The sequence below is a fragment of the Chiloscyllium plagiosum genome, unplaced genomic scaffold, assembly GCF_037043375.1.
Source record: "Chiloscyllium plagiosum isolate Xiang-an unplaced genomic scaffold, Cpla_swu_hap1 HiC_scaffold_29, whole genome shotgun sequence".
Lineage (NCBI taxonomy): Eukaryota > Metazoa > Chordata > Chondrichthyes > Orectolobiformes > Hemiscylliidae > Chiloscyllium > Chiloscyllium plagiosum.
Genome location: NW_028270167.1, coordinates 28,837,197 through 28,846,968, shown reverse-complemented (window position 1 = coordinate 28,846,968; position 9,772 = coordinate 28,837,197). Strand labels below are relative to the sequence as shown.

The 9,772-nt window shown below is 38.2% G+C and overlaps 1 non-coding gene and 1 pseudogene across 1 annotated transcript; both read left to right on the top strand.

Annotated features, from left to right (window-relative positions):
- The first annotated feature begins 508 nt into the window (after positions 1-508).
- Positions 509-1,005, top strand: LOC122540709 (peptidyl-prolyl cis-trans isomerase A-like; annotated as a pseudogene).
- A 6,713-nt stretch (positions 1,006-7,718) lies between these two features.
- Positions 7,719-7,930, top strand: LOC122540797 (small nucleolar RNA U3). The gene has a single exon (XR_006309414.2). It is a non-coding gene; the product is annotated as a small nucleolar RNA U3 (small nucleolar RNA).
- The last annotated feature ends 1,842 nt before the right edge of the window (positions 7,931-9,772 follow it).

Here is a 9,772-nt window from a genome sequence, read left to right as displayed (position 1 = left end):
GGTTTTCCCATTTTGCACATCCTCCCCCCGCCCACCGGTTAGACTTTACCCTGTCCATCAAATTGATACTTCATTCTCCAGAACATGTTCAATACTTGTCAGAGCCCCTGAATACTTACTTCCTTTTTAACTACTCAAACCAATAACTTCTGATCCCTTTCACAATGACAATTATGATAGAGATCGTCCCTCAAGCCAAAGTTCGTCAAGTCTTCCAGCCTTGTTCAAAGTTAACAATCACACAACACCAGGTTATAGTCCAACAGGTTTATTTGGAAGCATGAGCTTTCGGAGCGCTGCTCCTTCATCAGGTGGTTGTGGAGTATAAGATTGTAAGACACAGAATTTATAGCAAAAGTCGTTGTAAATACTATAGGTCCTGAGGATGGAATTCCTTCCTTTACAACCCCCTAGTGAATGGGAGGATCACCCAACATGATTTCAACGTGAGGGCATGGTGGTCTTTTTGAATGGGTGGCCAGGCTAACGGGCCAACACACAGGGTGCAATGGCTAACCCAAAAATCTTCTTTGACAACTCGATTGGCAACCAGCCAGCCGGGCACACCGTTTTTGAGCTAAGCAAGGATGCTGTTCCAAAGACTGCAGAGAACCTCCGTCGGCTGTGCTTAAAGGAACAAGGTTCTGACTACAGAGAATCAGTTTTCCACCGAATAATTCCTGGCTTTATGTGCCAGGGTGGAGACTTCACAGCTGGCAATGACACTGGTGGCCGCTCCATCTATGGTCCCAAATTTGAGGATGAAAACTTCAACCTCCGCCATGAAGGCAGCGATATATTGTCAATGGCTTAGCTGGGCCCAATACAAATGGGTCACAGTTCTTCATCTGTACTGCAGAAACTGAATGGTTAAATGAAAAACATGTTGTGTTTGGAAAAGGTGGAGAAGGGATGAATGTTGTGAAGGTAATAGAAGCTATGGGATCAAGAAATGGGAGGCCAAGTTCCCGTGTTGTCATTACTGACTGTGGGGCGATGCAATGAAGAATTCAAAAGAGCTACTGTATGTAGTCCACCCAACTGATGACCAAAATCTCTCCATCTCATTGTCAGAAAAGTGAAATTCAAAGATCACCAATTGTTTGCCACGATTAGTCATTCATGCTATGGTGTAGTTGGGCTAGTGATATGGCAGTGCTTTGCTTCATTCAGCTACTGGACCAATGCTTGTTTTATAATGGGAACAACCATCCAGATGTAATCATTGACCTTTGCCTTATGCTGAATCACTACATTCCAATAAACTAAACAGTTGTCACCTAAAAAGTAATTGCTATAAATTCTGTGACTTATGATCTTATACTCCAGAACCACCTGATGAAGGAGCAGTGCTCTGAAAGCCAGTGCTTCCAAATAAACCTGTTGGACCTTAACCTGGGGTTGTGTGGTTGTTAACTTTGTACACCCCAGTCCAACACCGTCATCTCCAAATCAAGCCTTGTTCAACTTCTTACGAGCTTGGTCACTTCAACTTTCTCATGATTTCCTCTTCAAACTCTGCATGGTGAACAATAGGGACAATCTCTCCATGTTCTCTGTCAGATCATTACAGAGTTTCACTGTGAAGTTCAGGGATTTCTTAACAAAAACTCTGCACATTGACATTGCAGTAGCTTTATATTACCTGTTGTTCTGTCAAAGTCCATCTTAATAATTGTATGATTCACATGGGCTTTGAATCCAGTTGGTAATGCTGATTGAATTTCTGTTGGGGCTTGAGTGGATGTTTAATCAGCAGTTTTATCCTAATCATTTATTAAATTTGACATTCCCAATCCTTCATTGAGAGAATTTACGGCTACTCATCTACCCACAGTCATCACCGATTTCCATTGCCATGATTCTCAGGTGTGAAAGTCTTCACCAGATATGGGTAAAAACGAAACTAAACCATGAAAAGTTGTTGTCACGTAGAATTCAGATCAGGTCACATATCTTCTTCATTCCCGCATTTCATCCTAAGGCAAAGAGACAGACTCTAAAACAGTCTTAACAACTTTGTACTTATGATACCCTGAGCCTCATGCCTGCTTAAACATTTAAAATTTAATCCTGACTAACCTCTTGATGACCTTTTTTTCAACTCCTGTATGGCTTCACATTAAAAAACAGTCTGAGAATGCCTTAAGTGAGGTGTTTTTGATGCTTTGCCTGATAAATATGAAGCAGAACCAGAAGCTATTGTAGATACAGTCAAGACAAACCTTCTACTCGCAGTGACTAAATAAATTTGAATGCAGGCATTGAAGAAGGAACATGGAGTTACTTGTGTGGCATCCTTTATTTTCGATGGCTTGGATAAGAGATTTACCAAATTCAGTTTACCATGAATACTCATGGCTTTTCACCAACTGGATAATATTTCCTCAGGTTCTACATCTTTGTAAAGTCTTTTGAATTTTCATGTGATTTTGACGAGGTTTTTATAAGTGAAACATATGTCTTTTCTGTCATTCCTCGCTCCCTGAAGATGAACAAAATACCTCAGTAGCTGGGTGATCCCTTCTCCAGAATATTCACAAGGTTCATCTGTTTGAATTAATAATGTGGGTCAAACTAAACAAATTCTTTTCAGTCCGAAAACTAAAGTGCCAATGTCCAGCAACATTACACTAAATCATTAGTGGGTTTCTGAGACTAGCTCTGAGAGAAAGAGTTGGACTTCAAAAATCTCAATTCTTGAATTGTAAGAGGTAAACGTGGGGTTACAGGATAGTGTGGGGGGCTGGCTCTGGGTGAGATGCTCTTCAGAGGATCAGTGCAGATTTAATGAGCTGAATGACCACTTGCTGCACTACAGGGTTCATATGATTTTATGAATTTGATTTCTCTCTTGGGCAGATTCCTATGCAGAGTTTGAAATAGCTAACTGCAGGATGAAAAGAAAGTGCTGGTCAATGCATTGAAGACTTCTCAGCAGATTAATGGAATACATGTGACCAGGAAGAAACATCTGTTTTAAAAGTTTTTTGGACAGTGATGGCTAATATTTTAGTGAATTAAAACCATGGTCCATAGAATTGCTATAGTGTGGAAGCAGGCTATTCGGCCCATTGAGTCCACACCGACACTCTGAAGAGCATCCCACCCTCTCCCTGTCACCCTGCATTTCCCATGGCTCACCCACCTAATTTGCACATTCCTTGACATTGGGCATTTTAGCATAGCCAATGTACCTCAGTTGCTTTTGGACTGTGGGTAGAAATTAAAGGACCCAGAGGAAACTCACGTAGACATGGGAAGAGCATGCAAGCTTCAAACAGATAGTCACTTGAGGGTGGAATCAAACCCAGGACTCTGGTGCTGTCAGACAGCAGTGTTAATCGCTGAGCCACTTTGCTGCCCCTTAAACACTTTTTGATGAATGACTCATTTAACATAGATTCATATTCACAAATTGTTCTCTGTCTAAATTATAATGCTTATTAAAACATAAAATCAGGGAAATTGCTGCATTGCATTTTGATATATAAAATCAGTGAAATGGGGGTGTTTGCTTGTTGCTATAATGTCTGTGTATCCTTAAAGTGGCATTTGATATTGACACTAAAATAATTAATGGCTATTGTATCTGATCAATGATTGGTGTCTCAGAAAAAGATACAAATATTTACATATTAGCAGAGATAAACTCACAAGTCGCTGTACTGCCGAGTTAATTCCACTGGTTATAACTTTTAAAGGAGGATTGCATGTATTCTTGTCCACAAATGAGATGTTCACATATCTTTATGGTCGAGGTATGAGCAAAATGATTAAATATGGAATCCCTGCTTCTGCCTGAAGCTTTTAAACAAACCATACAAAGTGAAGCAGTGCATATCAAAGTTTTTAGGGGATAAGCTTTATTAATTAGTGTTAGTAAAATCCATTTTTGCTTTCTGAAGCAGTCTCCAATTGGAAAGCTTTATATTTCAAAATGTTTTGTATAAGACCTGTACTCGAAGCGGTTTGATTCATGGACACCCCGTAAAGACTTGATGAACCCTCAGATGTTCGTGAAAGCTCTGCTAGCTTCAGACCATCAAGTTTTAAACCCGCATAAAACAGAAGTTGCTGGAAAAGCTCAGCAGGTCTGGCAGCATCTATGAAGAGAAATCAAAGTTTACATTTCAGGTCTGGTGATCCATCCTCAGAACAGTTCTGAGAAAAGGGACCCCTCCCAAACCTGAAACGTTAACTCAGATTTATCTTTACAGATGCTGCCAGACCTGCTGAATTGTTCCAACAATTTCTGTTTATGTTTCTGCAGTTCTTCTGTTTTTTTTTCAGTTTCAAACCCTGTTTTGTATCTGATGTTGTCCTGATCATTTTTCTTGCAAATACAGAGCTATTCCTTAAATCTGCTGATTTTGAGTAACTCGCTCTTGTATTTATGAGCTTTGATACCAGGTGAGAGAGGGTTACAAGCTGGAAATGTTTGAAGTGGGGATCAGGGTCCCAAACAACCATAGGTACATCCTGTACCATTTATGCAGCAGTAAGTTTCAATGTATCTGTGCCACATTAGGAAGAAATGGTCAGATGTTTTAAAGTATTTAAACCAAACTCCACAGTGCAAATAATTGTTACTGTGAATGTTTCAAAGCTGAAGAAGCAAAGTATTGGATCTAAAACTACAGGTGGCACAGTGGTTCAGTGGTCAGCATTGCTGCCTCATAGTACTAGGGACCCAGGTTTGATTCCAGCCTGGAGTGACTGTTTGAGTGGATCTTGCTCTTTCTCCCCCTGCCTGTGTACGTTATCTCCGGGTGCACCAGTTTCCTCCCACAGATCAAAGATGGTGGAATAGCCATCCTAGATTGTTCATAGTGTCCCAGAATCTGCAGGCTAGGTGGGTTAGCTGTGGTTAAGGGGTCGGATGGTCTTTGGAGGCTCCACAGTGGAGTGATTCTATGAGTCTTTGAAAAGGTAACTCTGTTTCTCTTTCCACAGATGCTGCTTAACATGCTGAGTTTCTCTTGCATTCTATGTGTTAGTTTCAGGTTTCTAATGTTTGTAGTATTTTACTATATATTCAAATTTTGCTGTTGATATCTGAGTTTCCCAGGGACACGGAAACATGCCCATTTCTACCTCCACACCAGAATTGATTGAACAGCAGATCTTAATGACCAAGAATGTCTATTTCTACCCCATGCCCCCAAGTGAAGCCTGCTCAGTTCCTCAAAAATACTTTAGTTTACCCTCATGCCTTTGTGGCTACACTATCTTGCAATAATCACTGACTTTTCATCCCCCTCTCCCATTCAGCCTTGATCAGGTCTCCACTCTAAATAGCATCCACTTTCTCTGTCTCCTTCTGCATCCTCCCCACGTCCCAATAAAAGTGCAGTTGCAGAGCTAGGGATCTGGATTTGATTCCAGTCTTAAGCAACTGTCTGTGTGGAGTTTACATTCTACCCATGTTGGCATGGGTTTCCTTCGGGTGCTCTGGTTTCCTCCCACAGGCCAATGATATGCAGTTTAGGTGAATTGGCCATACTAAATTGTCCATAGTGTTTAGGGATGTGTAGATTGAGTGCATTGGTCAGGCGAAATGTAGACTAATAGAGTAGGAGAATGGGTCTGGGTGGGATACTCTTCAGAGGGTCAGTGTGGACTTGTTGAGCCAAATGGCCTATTTCCACACTGTAGGGATTCCATGATCTAATCTTATGCAGCAGTTTGAAGGGTTGATTTTATTTTCTTTACTGCAAATTTTATTTAAGTTAAAACAAAATCAGAAGTTGAGTTCTGGTTTTTGGACCTGAAACATTCACTCTGATTTTCTTCCAAAGATGCTTTCAGAACTGTTGAGTTTTTCGAGTGATTTCTGTTTTTGTTTCTGATTTCCAGCCTCTGCAGTTCTTTCAGTTTTTATGTTTAGTTATTGCTTAACAAAAGTAGTGAAGCTGAAAAATGTTCAAAAATATATCATGAATTCAGAACTGATCAATTTTGACTTAAATATGGAGATTTCAATCATGTTGTGACGATCTTTGGTTGAAACCTACACTTCAGAATTTGGTTATAAGCATCTGTAATTTCAGATGCTTATAATTGAACTTAGTGATCTGTCATTATGAAATCATCAATAAATTCTTCACTTTATTAAAAACAATCCATTATTCAGTTAATATCCATTATTCACAGCATTTTTCACATTTTGTTCAAAGCATCAAGACAAAATATTTCTATTTTATTGCTAATGGAATTTTCCCACTTTTTTTTCAAATTACTTTTAAAAGGAAAATAAATTCTGAAAGCCATTATGGAGGCTGGTAATTGCTTAATAAGGCAACAAACAAGACAGTAAACGTTCCTCATTGCAAACAAATATAACGAGCATTTGCTAATCCCCTACTCCCAGCTAAAGCACCGTCGGTGTGGATAGAGGTAATAAAACCTCAATAAAACAAATACACAACAAGCAGAAATACGTTGATACTACCAGGAAAGATTAAACTATATTAAACATCTGAATCATCAAAAATATTTTCAGTTAAACAATTGTGCTGCTGGTGCCATGGGCAAAATTGTTTACTCCATGGATACGCTTCTTGAGTTTTGACATTTTTAACATCGTACGAGATGAGTTGATCAATACAGCTAAACATTAGATTAAAATAAAGTAAAATACGCTTGATTTTACAATTTTTCTTTAAGTCTGAGCCCACCTCCAAAGTGATCAGATGAACCATGTGATGGAGTAACCGGTTGAGTAAGCGAATCCTTCTTCGCTTAATGTGGAGTTGCCAGTGTTGGACTGGGGTGGACAAAGTCAGAAGTCACGTGACACCAAGTTACAGTCCAACAAGTTTATTTGGAATCACAAGCTTTCAGAGTTCTGGTCCTTATTCACTTCCATGACAAAGGAGCAGCACTATGAAAACTCGTGTTTTCAAATAAACCTGTTGAACTGTAACCTGGAGCAGTGTGACTTCTGACTTTCTTCATTTAAGTGTTGGATAATTCTTTCCTTACCCTTGAAAAATCTTGGTGCAGTCAAAGACTGTGATGTATTTGTCCCCATTAGTATGAACAAAATATAAATCTTCCACTGCCGAAACCAAAATAAAAATATATATCAGGAATTCCTGATGAAATCTTATGCCTGAAACGTTGACTCTCCTGCTCCTCGGATGCTGTCTGACTTGCTGTGCTTTCTGAGCGCCACACTTTTTGACTCCTTTTAGGTTGGGATCGACAGAGCCTGCTTTGTCAGGTATAATAGAGGAAAACTACCTGCTAGCCTAATGATTTTTTTGTTTTCTTGAGTAAGAAACAGTTTATTGCATGACCTCAAAGAGGTGAATGTCAGACTTGTGTGATAGATGTTATGGCAAATACTATGGGGAATGGATAATAGGTCTATCTGCTTTGATATTCAGGGCTGTTTTCCCTTTCCCCATCCAAATCCTAATGACATGTAGTATTTTCCCAGATGACGATTCCTTGTATCTTGTAATATTTGTCACCTCATCAGTATGTGGTACTGGGCAAGAGTTTTCTTGAGTTAGTTTTCTCCCACCATTCTCCTTTTTCTTTACTTTCTCTAGGGTTTATCTAGTGCTTATTGGCAAAGAATCAATTGTTAGGGAATATCTATAGAAGAGGCACTGCTCTTGGATAACAGAAAAGGTTTTTTTGCTACACCACTGAAAGTACGATTACATTTGTTTTTACATATTGGCCAAAACATTAAGGAGCTGGTGCAGACTGTACTTTTAGGGATCATTTCTATCATTTTCTTTTACCAGAGAAATGGGTTTCTACCATGTTTGGTCTCACAAACCATAAGGAGAATTTATGGTGTTCAGTTCTGATATTCAAGTTGACATGAAGGTTGCTTTTAGCAACTATAGTTCTCTATTGATGAGTGTTTGTTCTCTCTTACATGGAGAGTTGGAGGAAGACAATGCAAATGTATTTGCTCCCTCCAAAAATCAGCATGGGATTCTTTGGGGTTTTCTAAAATGTAATATACTTTATTCATAAACAATCTCACTGTTTAAATACATTGTCACAAATATAATTCAGTCCTGTACAGTATCATGTCAAGTAAACAAACATTTGTGTTGACTCTGGCCCAACAAATCTTGCCTCCATCCATAGACTCTGTGAGGTACCTTTATAAAGCATAAAAGATTCTCAGTCTTCTGATGTATGCACTCAACCACTCCTATGATGGTAATGACCTGTTGTTTCAAACCGTTTTTGTAAATGACATTGAGAAGATACATAAAAGAAATCTTCGCATTTTGGCTATGTCACAAATGAAAGCAAACGCAATGTAAAACTGATTGCTGATGGATCTTTCTGCTTTTAACGTATGCAAATAGAAATAAGACAAGTAAAATCTGATTGGCACATTTAGTTTCTTATCTCAAACTGAAAACATTCCAAGTTTTGGCTTGAATACAGTCTGTAAGTGGGTTAAATCTGGTCATTCTTTATGCCTTGCTCATTATTTTTAAAACAACATTTATGGAGTTGTGCAGGACATTCAATAAGAGACAATGTAGCATAATGGTACAAAATGCTCTCTGAAGTGGTGTTAGAAATTCTGTAGGTGTACATGTTTCTTAGAGAAATTAAAAATGGGCACTAAATGCAACACTGATTTCAACAATGATAGAGGACAATCCAAAAATCAGACTGCATAATTTACAATCCAATTTGGTTCAACTCTTAAACTTGCATTTCTCTATATTGAATTATCTGTGGAAAATGTTGTTCCAACTGCACAAGATTTCATTTATAGATCACCACATGGAGGCTGAAAGTATCTGACATCTTCTGAAGAAAGAGTCATATCAGACTTGAAACATTAACTCTGTTTTGCTTTCCACAGATGCTGTCAGATCTCTTGTTTCTCCAGCACTTTGTTCTTATTTCAAATTTCCAGCATCCACAGTATTTTGCTTGTCTCTAATATCATTTTGTTTGACATGACAGATGGAATAATTATCTCTTGGTCAAGAAGAGGGATTTGTTTGAAAATGCTGAAGTGCTGTGCGATGTTGAATGTTATATCACAACAATATTGCAGACGACAGGGCTATTTTATGCAAGTTTGTACACTAAGTATGAAGCTGGCAATTTTAGGGAATGGGAAGATTAATTAAGATTTAATTAACATTACCACAAGAACATGAAGATTGTTGTTTCCACTATGGTCACATGGAGAAGATGTTAATTCAAAACTAAGCCTGTTGTTGAATTAGAATTCAAGACACCTTTTCCTTGTGGATGATGTGTATTCCTTGTGGATGATGCAATCACACAGCTCTTAACATCCCCAGTGCTACATGTTCCCCCTTTATATTTATTTAGTCACATAATTAATCAATTAATTCCTTAATAGCTTAACTTTTGCTTCACTGACATTCCCATTTCTTTTTTTTCAATAAAACTTTTAAAGAGCGGCAACCTGTGTTTGAACAGAAACTAATGAAAAACAAACAATGAGATTTTTTTCTTGTATTTTATATCTCATAATACAATTAGATATTGCTTTTCTTTCTGTAAACAGTAGAATTAACATATTTGCAAAATGATTCTAACAATTAATTTTCTTTGTGTTCTGATAAATTCTCATATCAGAAGGCATCTCTCTTTTGTATCATGTTTCTCATATTTAGATAACCCTGCATCTGTTCATGTCTGGTCCTTGTGATTGTCCAATATGTATATATGTGAAGTGCATAGTCTGTCATCACTGTCTATGACTTGCTTAGACTCTGTATGTGTGTAATTAGTTTCAATT